Here is a 14,464-nt window from a genome sequence, read left to right on the forward strand (position 1 = left end):
CCCTGATAGCTCAGTCAGACAACTTTTAAAACATGCCTGTGTCTATATCTTGCTTCAAGAAATTCTGATTTAATTAGTCTGAATAGGTCCCAGGCATTGGAATGTTTTTAAAGCTCCCTAGATAATTCTCTATGTAGGCAGAGTTGAGAATTACTATTCTAGAACAGAGTTACGGGGCGTGGAGAGACATAAGGGGGAGGGATGCAGAGCCTACAGTTTTTCCCTATATTAATTCAGCAAATATTTCCTAAATATCTACTGTGTGCCAGACCTTGTTTTAGGCACTTGGCACATATTGATGATTAACATAGACAAAATCTATTCCTTCCTTTTGTGTCTATTCTAGTTTGAAAAAGCAGACAATACATCTCATTTATTTGAAGACACATACATTTTCCCTAATTTAATGTTTCTAAAATTATCAAGCAGTTTATAGCATATGATAGCTTTGCAATGTATAGTTATTAGACACTATTTCCCTCAGTGGTAAATGGAATAATAATATAGCTTATAATCTTTCAGCTCTCAAAGTCAATAGAATATAGTACTATAATATAATTCCAGGTAAAGTCAAGAAAAAAAATCCTCTTCATAATCAACAAAACATTATCACATAATTTAGAAGTTTAAAATCTCAACTAATGAAGTAATTACAGTTGAATTACTCATCTAGATAAATATTGTGACATCTTCATTGATGTTTTACTTCCCTGGACCAGCAATGTAATCCCTCAGGAGATTGTACATATTTTACCGAGCAAATATTATACACGTTTTCAATATATATTATCAGTTTGGGGACACAATTCTCCATTAGTCTCTTGTGTTTCTTGACATCTTGATAAGTGAAGCACAAACTGTCCTTTGTTTCAATTATCTTTTCAAGGATTTTTGCATAGTAAACACCTTTGAAAGATAGAGGTAGTGTTTCCCTCCAGAACAAAGGGCAGGCATGCTTACTTCCCAGTCTAATAGAGTTAACATCTTCCTCCAAAATGAAGGACAGGCATCTTATTGCCCATTATAAAAGATCCAGATTCCCCAAATTCAGAGCTCCTCTCCTGTAACACATCCAGCTGCATATTCAGATATCATCTCACTCCCTTTGCATGGCCCTTTGGGGTTAGGGAACCAGCACAAAATATGTTAATACTCTGACCACTACACTATTGCTGTGAGTGATAAACTGTTCTATGTCTTTGACCCAGAAGTCTTGAGCCTTCTATAGTCTTTCATGAACTTGGGATTGGCCAACTTGTTAGCGTACAAGTAAGGTAAAATCTCAGGCATTTCATAGTTCTCATAAATCAGTATCCTTTACAAATAGCCTTTTGGAGTTTTCTATTTAGGAATAAAGAGAGCTATGGAGATGATTAATGGAATGTAGTATCTTAAGGGGCAAGGTGGGTTGCAACCAATACAGATATTTCAAAATGTATGCCAAGAAATCAAAGATACTTGGTCAGCAGATGGAAGGGAGTTTCACCAATAAAACAATCATGATCCTTTGCCTAGTTTTCAGAATTGAGTCAGTTTTCAAACTTAGAGACCACTTAAAGATGAAACAAAGGTCAAGTTCCTCAGAGAAAGTTGACTGAAAGATACATGATGAGGATTCCCTAGTCGTTTCACAGAAGGACCTACAAAGTAGTAACGTAGAATTCCCCTGTTGTAGTGAGAGTAGTTGAGGTCAGATAATAAATGGAATCTTGGCCCGGGTCCTACTTCATAGTGGTCCACAGAACCACCAGTGGCCATTTTCTCATTCCTAAACGAATAGCTGTCATAGACATACTCAGCAATTGGAAGATTCTCCATATAGATTCCTGTCTGTGGAGTAAGAATGATCATAAAAGAAAAGGGCAGGTCAAAGCCTTTAAAACTGCTCCCCAGTCGCCTACCAAACCACAACAATTTTAAGCTCCAAAGGAAATGGTAGAGTATATTGCGGCCTTTAAACTAAAGGATACAGAATTAGTGATCCCCATCATATTCTAATGAAACCAGATAAATTCTGAAGGATGAGCATAAACTGTGCCAGGTATTATCCTTGCCAGAGCAGAATATCTGACCCGAGGTATACAGAATGCAGTCATTGATCTGGTGAATTCATCCTTTTCCAATTGTATCAGGAAGACAGTCAGAAATAGTTTTTACTTGTGATAAACTAGAATATTCATTTAGGGTCTTGTTCCAGAGTTATGCTAACTTTTCTCTTCTGTCGTAATAGAACAAAAAACCTGGACTATTGAAATGAAGTGCGGAACATCATGTTGGTCCATCACAGCAAATGATATGTTAACTGGACTAGAGAAACAAGAATTGGCAGATAAAGGCCAGAAAGAGAGGAAATAAACCCTCCCTTTGATGAAGGTTCAAGATCTTGTCCTCATCAGTGTAGATTATAGGCCTCTAGTGGTCTGGGGCAAGAATGTACTCTCAGAAATAAAGAACAGACTGTCACATGTTGCACCTCCCATGACCTAGAAGAGAGGGTGATGCTTGGTAGGCAGTTTCAGCTTCTGCAGTATATTTCAGCAGTATATTCCAGGGTTGGAAAATGAATCTAACTAATTTACCAGATGACAGAAAGGCTTCGAGCGCTGAGTGAAACGTGACATAGAAAAGGTTTCTGCAGCAGACTCAGGCAAGGGGGCTGCTACCGGGGCTGCTACCAGAGCTGCTCACCCAGAGCCTCTTTAGTACAAAGGAACTGTCTGCGGGAAAAGACAGTGGGTTTCGAGGACTCTTTTCTAAGGAAACCCTACTTTAAAAACAAAAATTAATAGGAAAAATAAAGAAAATGACTAGGAGGAGGACAGGATCCCATATTTAGGATCTCTCTCTAATATATATATATATGCATATATAGTATATATATATATGTGGGGCATTTCAGAATATCCTCTCAGAAATAAAGAACAAATCGTCACATGTTGCATCTCCCACCACTTAAGAGAAATGGCAATGCTTGGGAGGCAGCTTTAACTGCCTATGTGTGCGTGCGTGTGTGTGTGTGAGTGTGCGCATGTGTGTGTGTGTGTGTGCGCGTGTGTGTGTGTGTGTGCACGCACAAGCATGTGGCTCCTCATCGTGGCTTTGCCAGAGCTATCTTTTTACCAAGTAAAATTTGCAGTATCACTCTAATATGAACACATGACAAAATTTTCAGAGATGTGAGCTGGTTCTTGGCCCTCATAAATTGTTGTTATTGTTGTTCAGTCACTAAGCCATGTCCAGCTCTTTGCAGCCCCATGAACTGCAGTATGCCAGACTTCCCTGTTCCTCACTCTCTCGAGGTTTGTTCAAATTCATGTCCATTGAGTTAGTGATGTTATGTAACCATCTCATCATCTGCTGCCCCCTTCTTAGTATGTCAATTTAAATATAGTTGAGAGAAGGAAAGAAAGAGTTATAGGAGTTTTACTATGTTAGTTTTCATAGGATGTCTCACAAAAGTAAATTAAACTATTGTGTTTTTCACAATAGTAGTTTCATTATAAAAAATCAAAAATAGATCCTATTCCAAGGATGGGAGAATGGTTAAGCAAATTGCTGCACTTTCAGACTTTGGTATACTATGTAATAATTAACAATAGTGTTTAGAAACAATGCTTATGTCATAATAAATATATATATTTTCTATATGCATATTTATATATGTATCTATATATACATATACTGTATATATAGTAGATATATAATAAATTATTAATATCATCAACATATACATGATAGCAACAAAAATTAAAATATCAATCATTTATTCATTCTACAGAGAGTTTATTGAGAACACAATGTCTAGGAACTAATTGTCAATATAAATATCCATGATAGTCAAATTTTTCTTCTTTATTTCCATCTTCTCAAAGCCAAGAATAGTGCCTGGCTCATTTTGAGCAGCTCAGTAATATTTATTAAATAATTTCATTCAATCTTTCTGACAGTATAAGAGATAATTTTAATTGTCCATAATTTTCTCTAAAATACTTGATTCTATACAGTGGACTGCAAGTATGTATTTTAATTTTTATTTCTAATCCAAAGTCATTTGGTCAACAATTAAATATTCAGATAGAAAAAACACTCCAGAGGTGATTGGTAGTATTTGAAAGACATTGATCAGGAATCTATCCTGCAGGGGAATCTATACCAGGTTTCATGTATCACTGTTACTTTTTTATTAGAGAGTTCATTAATTAGCATAAGGAATGCTAGTGGTTATTTCTCATGGGTGAAATGAGTGATGTTTCAGCTATGTTGATCAGTTATAAATACTTTATATTCACTTGTAAATTTGCCTGAATAGTGTATTAAACCTGGGAAGCCTACATCTCTGGAATGGTGTTTTAGAAATCATCCGTTCCCATGAGAAGGACTGTTGATCTTCATCTTGGAAAAGTGTTAACATCTTTGGCTTGGAGTGTAACTTCCAAGAAAACTGCTGGGAAGTTACCTAAAGAGATGGAGAACTGGTGTTACCTGGTTGTCATGAAATGTTCATATTTGACAAAAATCAGTCTGAGCTTTGCTTTCATTGCTACAGATCCCCAAACAGCCAGAATGTTGGAGAAGAATTCTACTTATGGTAGATCACCAATACTCACCAAAAAGAGTCTGACAGTTGTGAGGACGTGCATTCAGTGAGGTCAGATCACAACAGACAAATGTCAGTATTATCCCCACTTTATAGATGATGGGGCTTCTCTGATAGCTCAGCTGGTAAAGAAGCCACCTGCAATGCAGGAGACCTTGGTTTGATTACTGGGTCCGGAAGATTCCCCTGGAGAAGGGATAGTCTACACACTTCAGTATTCTTGGACTTCACTGGTGACTCGGTAAAGAATCTGCCTGCAGTGCAGGAGACCTGGGTTCGATCCTTGGGTTGGGAAGATCCCCTGGAGAAGGGAAAGGCTACCCACTCCAGTAGTCTGGCCTGGAGAACTGCATGGACTTGACCATACAGTCCATGGGGTCGCAAAGAGTGGGACGCGACTGAGTGACATTCACTCTCACTTTCATTTATAGATGAGAACCAAAGACAGAGAAATACATGATTTGTCAAGGTAACAAAAATAAGTGAGAGGCAGAACTCATTGAGATGGAGGTTTAAATAGCATTCTAATGTCCCTCTCCTTGTACTTAAAGCTATGGAGGTAAAATAACACCAAACCAAAATTATGCATTAAAAAAAAAGGAATTATACCAAAAATATTACTAGTAATGGTCTTACAGGCAATTATTTTTCTTTCTACTTTTCTGTATTATACAAAATTTCAAAAAAAACTTTAAAAAAACTCTAAACTTCATTTGATTTCTTTAAAAAAAAAATTTCTGGCTGAAACAAACTGTCCTATCAATGTTTCTCAAAATAAGACTGGTAGAGAAAAAAATAAATTCATAGGCTTAATAAATTTTTTCTTGTCTCATAGCCCTAAAATATACTTATGCTGTTAACAGAATTTTTTTAAAATTCACAGAACATCCAAAGCAATGTATTATTTTTTCTATTGTTAAGAGTATTTTTTAATTTTCTAAAATTCATTTCTTAAAAACAGAATATTGACCTTATTGACTAAAATATAGTGTTACTCACTATTTCAAACAACATCAGAAGACAATGTTGAAAAAGAATAGAAATAAATCAGACCTCTACATTCTACTTTAAATTTCCTTGGGCATAGTTTATGTGAATATAATAATAAAATGCATTGCAAATCTTTCTAAGGACACCCTGGATGAAAGAGAGGGTTATATTTATGCTTTCTGTTGTTGTTAATAATGTGAGAGCTCTAGTATGTTTCACTTAAATGCTGTTTGAGTTTTCTAAGCTGATGAATTGGAACATTATAAATATGTATGTGACTGACAAGGCAGGTGAATAACGCCAGTATAGTGACAATCATTTTCCAAAACTGTTTTCAGTAGAGCAGTTGCTCACTGAGTTTTGAATTAAGTAACTTTCCAATGTGTGAGATATTTTTAAATGTAGGCTTTTGGTTATGCAAAGAAAAATTTGCAGCAGCGCACGCACGCATGGGACCTTTTGAAGAGGGCACCCTTATCTTCATTACCTCCACCAGAGTTTGGCCTCAGGTCAAATAACAGGGAGGGAACACAGCCCCGCCCATCAACAGAAAATTGGATTAAAGACTTATTGAGCATACTCCTTGAAAGAAAAGTCATGACCTTCCTAGACAGCAAATTAAAAAGCAGAGACATTACTTTGCAAACAAAGGTTCATCTAGTCAAGGCTATGGTTTTTCCAGTAGTCATGTATAGATGTGAGAGTTGGACTCTAAAGAAAGCTGAGCGCCAAAGAATTGATGCTTTTGAACTGTGGTGTTGGAGAAGACTCTTGAACATCCCTTGTACTGCAAGGAGATCCAACCAGTCCATCCTAAAGGAGATCAGTCCTGAATATTCAATGGAAGGACTGATGTTGAAGCTGAAACTCCAATACTTGGCCACCTGATGCAAGAGCTGACTCATTGGAAAAGACCCTGATGCTGGGAAAGATTGAGGGCAGGAGGAGAAGGGGACGACAGAGGATGAGATGGTTGGATGGCATCACCAACTCAGTGGACATGGATTTGGGTGGACTCTGGGAGTTGGTGATGGACAGTGAAGCCTGGCATACTGAGGTTCATGGGGTTGCAAAGAGTCAGAAATGACTGAGCTACTGAACTGAAATGAACTGAACTGAGCATGGCCCCGCCCATCAGAACAAGACACAGTTTCCCCCTCAGTCAGTCTCTCCCATCAGGAAGCTTCCAGAAGCCTTATCCATCCGAAGGCAGACAGAATGAAAACCACAATCACAGAAAATTAACCAATCTGATCACACAGAACACAGCCTTGTCTAACTCAATGAAACAATGAAACCATGCCATGTAGGGCACCAAAGATGGATGGGTGCAGAGTTCTGGTAAAAAGAAATCCGCTGGATAAGGGAATGGCAAACCACTTCAGTATTCCTGCCTTGAGAACCCCATGAACAGTATGAAAAGGCAAAAAGATAAGACACTGAAAGATAAACTCCCCAGGTTAGTTGGTGCCCAATATGCTACTGGAAATAGGTGGGAAAATAACCCCAGAAAGAATGAAGACACAGAGCCAAAGCAAAAATAACACCCACTTGTGGATGTGACTGGTGATGAAAGTAAAATCTGATGCTGTAAAAAGCAATATAGCATAGGAACCTGGAATGTTGTTAGGTCCATGAATCAAAGCAAACTGGAAGTGGTCAAACAAGAGATGGCAAGAGTGAACATCAATATTTTAGGAATCAATTAACTGGAATGGATGAATATAACTCAGATGACCATTATATCTACTACTGTGGGCAGGAATGCCTTAGAAGAAATGTAGTAGCCATCATAGTCAACAAAAAGTCCGAAATGCAGTACTTGGATGCAGTCTCAAAAATGACAGAATGATCTCTGTTAGTTTCCAAGGCAAATCATTCAATATCACAGTAACCCAAGTCTTTGCCCTGTCCAGAAATGCTGAAGAAGCTGACGTTGAACTGTTCTATGAAGACCTACAAGACCTTCTAGAAGTAACACCCCAAAAATATGTCCTTTCATTATAGGGGACTGGAATGCAAAAGTAGGAAGCCAAGAAATACCTGGATTAACAGGTAAATTTGGCCTTGGAGTACAAAATGAAGCAGGGCAAAGGTTAATAGTTTTGCCAAGAGAACACACTGGACATAGCAAACATCCTCTTCCAACAACACAAAAGAAGATTCTACACAAGGACATCACCAGATGGTCAATACTGAAATCAGACGGATTATATTCTTTGCAGCCAAAGATGGAGAAGCTCTATACAGTAAGCAAAAAATAAGACAAGGAGCTGACTGTGGCTCCGATCATGTACTCCTTATTGCCAACTTCAAACTTAAATTGAAGAAAGTAGGGAAAACCACTAGACCATTCAGGTATGACCTACATCAAATCCCTTATGACTATACAGTAGAAGTGACAGATAGATTCAAGGGATTAGATCTGATAGACAGAGAGCCCAGTGAACTATGGATGGAGTTTCTTGATATTGTACAGGAGGCAGGGATCAAGACCATCTCCAAGAAAACGAAATGCAAAAAGGCAAAATGGTTATCTGAGGAGGCCTTACAAGTAGCTGGGAAAAGAAGAGAAGCGAAAGGCAAAGGAGAAAAGGAAAGATATACCTATTTGAATGCAGAGTTCCAAATAATAGCAAGGAAAGATAAGAAAGCCTTCCTCAGTGATCAATGCAAAGAAATAGAGGAAAACAATAGAATGGGAAAAACTAGAGATATCTTCAAGAAAATTAGAGATACCAAGGGAATATTTCATGCAAAGATGGGCACAGTAAAGGACAGCTATGGTATAGACCTAACAGAAGCAGAGGATATTAAGGAGAGGTGGCAAGAATACACAGAAGAACCAATACAAAAAAAGATCTTCATTACCGATAACCACTATGGTGTGACCACTTGCCTAGAGCCAGACATCCTGGAATGCGAAGTCAATTGGGCCTTAAGAAGCATCACTATGAACAAAGCTAGTGGAGGTGATGGAATTCCAGTTGAGCTATTTCAAATCCTAAAAGATGATGCTGTGAAAGTGCTGCACTCAATATGTCAACAAGTTTGAAAAACTCAGCAGTGGCCAGAGGACTGGAAAAGGTCAGTTTTCATTCCAATCCCAAAGAAAGGCAATGCCAAAGAATGCTCAAACTACCACACAATTACATTTAACTCATACACTGGCAAAGCAACGCTCAAAATCTTCAAGCCAGGCTTCAACAATACGTGTACTGTGAACCTCCAGGTGTTCAAGCTGCTTTTAGAAAAGGCAGAGGAACCAGAGATCAAATTGCCAACATCCGCTGGATCATGGAAAAAGCAAGAGAGTTCCAGAAAAACATCTATTTCTGCTTTATTGACTATGCCAAAGCCTTTGACTGTGTGGATCACAATAAACTGTGTGAAAATTCTTAAACAGATGGGTATACCAGACCACCTGACCTGCCTCCTGAGAAATCTGTATGCAGATCAGGAAGCAATAGTTAGAACTATACATCGAACAACAGACTGGTTGCAAATCGGGAAAACAGTATGTCAAGGCTGTACACTGTTACCCTACTTATTGAACTTATGTGCAGAGTACATCATGAGAAATCCTGGACTGGATGAAGCACAAGCTGCAATCAAGATTGCCGGGAGAAATATTAATAACCTTAGATATGATGATGACACCACCTTTATGGCAGAAACTGAAGAGAACTACAGAGCCTCTTGATGAAAGTAAAAGAGGAGAGTGAAAAATTTGGGTTAAAACTCAACATTCAGTAAACTAAGATCATGGCATCTGGTCCCATCACTTCAAGGCAAATAGATGGGGAAACAATGGAAACAGTGACAGACTTAATTTTTGGGGGCTCCAAAATCACTGCAGATGGTGACTGCCTCCATGAAATTAAAAGACACTTGCTCCTTGGAAGAAAAGTTATGACCAACATAGATAGCACCTTAAAAAGCAGAGACATTACTTTGCAAACAAAGGTCCATCTAGTCAAAGCTATGGTTTTTCCTGTAGTCATGTATGGATGTGAGAGTTGGAGTATAAAGAAAGCTGAGTGCTGAAGAATTGATGCTTTTGAACTGTGGTGTTGGAGAAGACTCTTGAGTCCCTTGGACTGCAAGGAGATCCAGCCAGTTTCCATCCTAAAGGAAATCAGTCCTCAATATTCATTGGAAGGACTGATGCTGAAGCTGAAACTCCAATATTTTGGCCACCTGATGCGAAGAATCGACTCATTTTTAAAAACCCTGATGCTGGGAGAGATTGAAGGCGGGAGGGGAAGGGGACAACAGGATGAGCTGGTTGGATAGCATCACCAACTCAATGGCCATGAGTTTAAACAAGCTCAGGGAGATGGTTCAGGATAGGGAAGCCTGGCTTGCTGCAGTCCATGCGGTTGCAAAGAGTCAGACCCGACTGAGTGACGGTACTGAACTGAACTGAACTGAAGAAAAAAATGTAAGCCAATACAATAGTAGAGTTTTGTTCATAAAGTAAGGGATGGCTGGAATAACCACCTCTCTTTTCCTGATACTTCTTTCTCTGCTTATATTGTTGGCTGGTATGTGCTCTGTCATACCTGATTCTTCGTGACCCTGTGGACACTAGCCCACCAGGCTCCTCTGTCCATGGAATTTTCCAGGCAAGAATTCTGGAGCAGGTTGCCATTTCCTACTGCAGGGGATTTTCCCAACCTAGAGATCGAACACATGTCTATTGTTTCTGCTGCACTGGCCAGTGGAATCTTTATCACTATGCCACGTGGGAAGTCCTCCTCTACTTATATATGTGTATAATTATTTATGTTTACATATGTGTGCTTGAACCACACTTTTCTATTACTTTGATTTATTTCAGTATGCATACTGTCTAATGTTTGAGACATTCCAGTCTTGGTAACAAAAAACAACAATAAAAATGTTACAATAACAATTGCTAGATGTGCACTATGTTGCCTCGACAATGTCATTTAGATTACTTCTATTTCTTCAATACAGAAGAAAAAATGTCAATACATTGATTATGTTATTACCTAATATATTAATAGCAGCATGAAGACTCTTTTTTTTTTTTTTTTTTTTGTGGTGGTGGTGGTTATAAAAATGGAAGAACTCATTTGAAACAAAGAAGTGAATAAAACTGCCTCTGGAGAAGGGAAAAGCTACCCACTCCAGTATTCTGGCCTGGAGAATTCCAAGGACTGTATAGTCCATGGGGTCGCAAACGTCAGACATGACTGAGCAACTTTCACTTTCACTTTACGCTATCAGGGAAGGAGACTGTACAGCCTTGGTGGGGGTTCAGCTGGCTGATGGGAGCGTGCCTCTGGACAAGATGGGTCACTGAAGTCTCTACCATTACTTAGATTCCTAAGATTTTAAAGCTGCCTTTTCTAGAATATAAGAATATAAGCCTGGGGAAATAATAAACCATTCTTTGGGCTTTTAGAGTAAAGAATAACTACAGGACTGTCTGGGATGCTAATACGTTCTCACCGTTTCATTGCACTGTTCCCTTGAAGCCCTTCCATATAAAGCAAACATTTTACTCTGAATATAGTCATAGAGCACTTGGGGTTCATTCAAATTCTGCTTAATTTCTAGCCAACCTAAAAACTAAAAAGAAATTTTATACCATAAATGAAAATTACACTAATTTTTTGCTTAAATACTATAGAATAAAGGCACTTCATATTTTAGATATAAATTTATCTGATTAGTTTTTAAACTAACAATAGCAAAATTGTTTTTTGTCTTATTAATGTTGGAAAACCTTTCAAATTATAACTAATTTCTATCTTGGGTCCTCTTTTAGTAGAACTAATAACTACTTTTCAATGTTTTGTAAATTTCTTTAGCTTGTTTTTAAGATAGTTTTTGTGTGCATATTGCATTGTTTTGAAAGATTAATCTCCAGGCCCCAAATATGTCTTAGACTATCCTGTGTCATAATTAGTTTTTACATATTTCTTTCGAAGTATATTGTTAAATTGCTTGAGGGGAGAGATGACTTCTGAATTTTTAAATCTTTTATAATACCAATAATAGAGTTCTGTACCTACTGGACTTCAACAAATACTTTCTAAATTTAAGTGAATTTATAGATTTTAAAAGAAGGAAAAGAAGGAGAGAGAGAGGGAGAGAGATTTTGAAAGGGAGGAGAGGAAAGAAGGTGGAAGGAAGGGAGAGAGGGAGAGAGATTGAGAGAGAGGATTTGAGAATGATGGGGAGAGAGAAAGGTTGGAGAGAGGCACAGAAAGGCAACCAAGATATTAATTGGGGGAAAATGCCCTTTTAGAAAAGGTCAAAGGAACTTGGATTATTTTCTTGTTAAAGAAATAACCTTGTTTTAGGTTTCACATATAAAAAATCAAGATGGGTAGAAGGCAAAATTGATCTGAAATGATGAAGAATTTTTTGACCAGAAAAATTGTTAGAATGATAGCACAAAATAATTGAAATGGCAGCAGCCTCTGTGCTTTTGACTTTTATTAGCCTGTAGAGAAAAATTCAACCAGATGCAAGAAATATTGCTTCCAGTATGGAGAGAGAACGGTGAGGATTCACAGAGGAGACAAAATAATCTTGAAGAATTTTATCGACTTGGGCCCTCAAAGTAGAAAGGAAAGGAGAAAGCCTGAAGCAGAAAGTTCAGCATGAGCTAAGGCCCAGGACTGTGCTGGTATGAGGGGTGTTGAGTAGGGCACATGTTGAGGCATGATTAGAACCCATGTCCAAATGGTAATTCTCTTCTGTAATTTCAAACCTTGCTCTTGAACTCATTCTTGCTCAGCACTCATTTTTCCTGAGTCTAGTAGTGTCAGAGTATGAAGTTAATGGAGATTTTTGTACAGATTTTCTAAACTGAGAGAAGGGATGGAGTGGGAAAGCCAAGTGACAGAACCTCTCAGGGTTGTCAGTATTTGTAGAGAATTTCTGGTTCTCCTCTCTCCTTTCAAAATTGTGCCCGTTAAAGCTCAGAGAGGTTAGGCAACTTGGACAAAGCAAAGAGCTGATTAGTGCCAAACCCCCATTAGTCTACCCTGGGCTCCAGTGGGGAAGAGTCTAGATTGCAGAGGCAGACAGCCAAGTTCAGACTGTCTCCATTACTCATTACTGTGCAAATTAGGGAATTTCACTGAAAGAGGGAGATAAAAATATTTGCCTCATGGGTTTGTTTGTGATGAAACACTTTAGTGGTTATCATAGCAGCTAAGAATATGATGAATTTCTGTGCCTTGGTGTCTGCTCTAGACTGAATGTTTATGCCCCAGGTCCCCTACCATGTAAGGACACAAGGAAAAGATCCCCACCTGTGAACCAAGAAGCTGGCTCTTACTAGACACCAAATCTGCCTCCACCTTGATCTTGGACTTCCAGCCTCTCAAACTCTGAGAAATAAATGTTTGCAGTTTAAGCTACCCAGTCTCTGCTCTTATTATAGAAGCTGGAACTGACCAAGACAGTTCAGTTCAGTTCAGTTCAGTCACTCAGTCGTGTCCAACTCTTTGCGACCCCATGAATCGCAGCACACCAGGCCTCCCTGTCCAGCACCAACTCCCGGAGTTCACTCAGACTCACGTCCATCAAGTCAGTGATGCCATCCAGCCATCTCATCCTCTGTCGTCCCCATCTCCTCCTGCCCCCAATTCCTCCCAGCATCAGAGTCTTTTCCAATGAGTCAACCTTTCGCATGAGGTGGCCAAAGTACTGGAGTTTCAGCTTTAGCATCATTCCTTCCAAAGAACATCCAGGGCTGATCTCCTTCAGAATGGACTGGTTGGATCTCCTTGCAGTCCAAGGGACTCTCAAGAGTCTTCTCCAACACCACAGTTTAAAAGCATCAATTCTTCGGCGCTCAGCCTTCTTCACAGTCCAACTCTCACATCCATACATGACTACTGGAAAAACCATAGCCTTGACTAGATGGACTATAGTTGACAAAGTAATGTCTCTGCTTTTGAATATGCTATCTAGGTTGATCATAACTTTTCTTCCAAGGAGTGTCTTTTAATTTCATGGCTGTAGTCACCATCTGCAGTGATTTTGGAGCCCCTGAAAATAAAGCCTGACACTGTTTCCACTGTTTCCCCATCTATTTCCCATGAAGTGATGGGACCGGATGCCATGATCTTCGTTTTCTGAATGTTGAGCTTCAAGCCATTTTTTTTTTTACTCTCCTCTTTCACTTTCATCAAGAGGCTTTTTAGTTCCTCTTCACTTTCTGCCATAAGGGTGGTGTTATCTGCATATCTGAGGTTATTGATATTTCTCCCAACAATCTTGATTCCAGCTTGTGCTTCCTCCAGCCGAGCATTTCTCATGATGTACTATGCATATAAGTTAAATAAACAGGGTGACAATATACAGCCTTGATGTACTCCTTTTCCTATTTGGTACCAGTCTGTTGTTCCATGTCCAGTTCTAACTATTGCTTCCTGACCTGCATACAGATTTCTCAAGAGGCAGGTCAGGTGGTCTGGTATTCCCATCTCTCTCAGAATTTTCCACAGTTTATTGTGATCCACACAGTCAAAGGCTTTGGCATAGTTAATAAAGCAGAAATAGATGTTTTTCTGGAACTCTCTTGCTTTTTCCATGATCCAGCGGATGTTGGCAATTTGACAATACCCTCATATCTAATGAGAGGATAACAGTACCTACCACAGAACTGGTATAAGGATTAAATTGGTTAATTCCTTAAAAAAACATTAATTCATGGAAAAATTTTAGGACAGTACCTGATACATAGTTATTGCTCAATAGATGTTAGTTGTCACAGTCATCTTTACTGGAGCCAGATCTAAGGGTTTGAATCCTCCTCCCATCACTTCTTATCTGTGTGACCTTGGAGAACATCTCTGTGACTGAGATTACTCATCTGAGAGAAGT

This window comes from Ovis canadensis, chromosome 1, assembly GCF_042477335.2.
Source record: "Ovis canadensis isolate MfBH-ARS-UI-01 breed Bighorn chromosome 1, ARS-UI_OviCan_v2, whole genome shotgun sequence".
Taxonomy (NCBI): domain Eukaryota; kingdom Metazoa; phylum Chordata; class Mammalia; order Artiodactyla; family Bovidae; genus Ovis; species Ovis canadensis.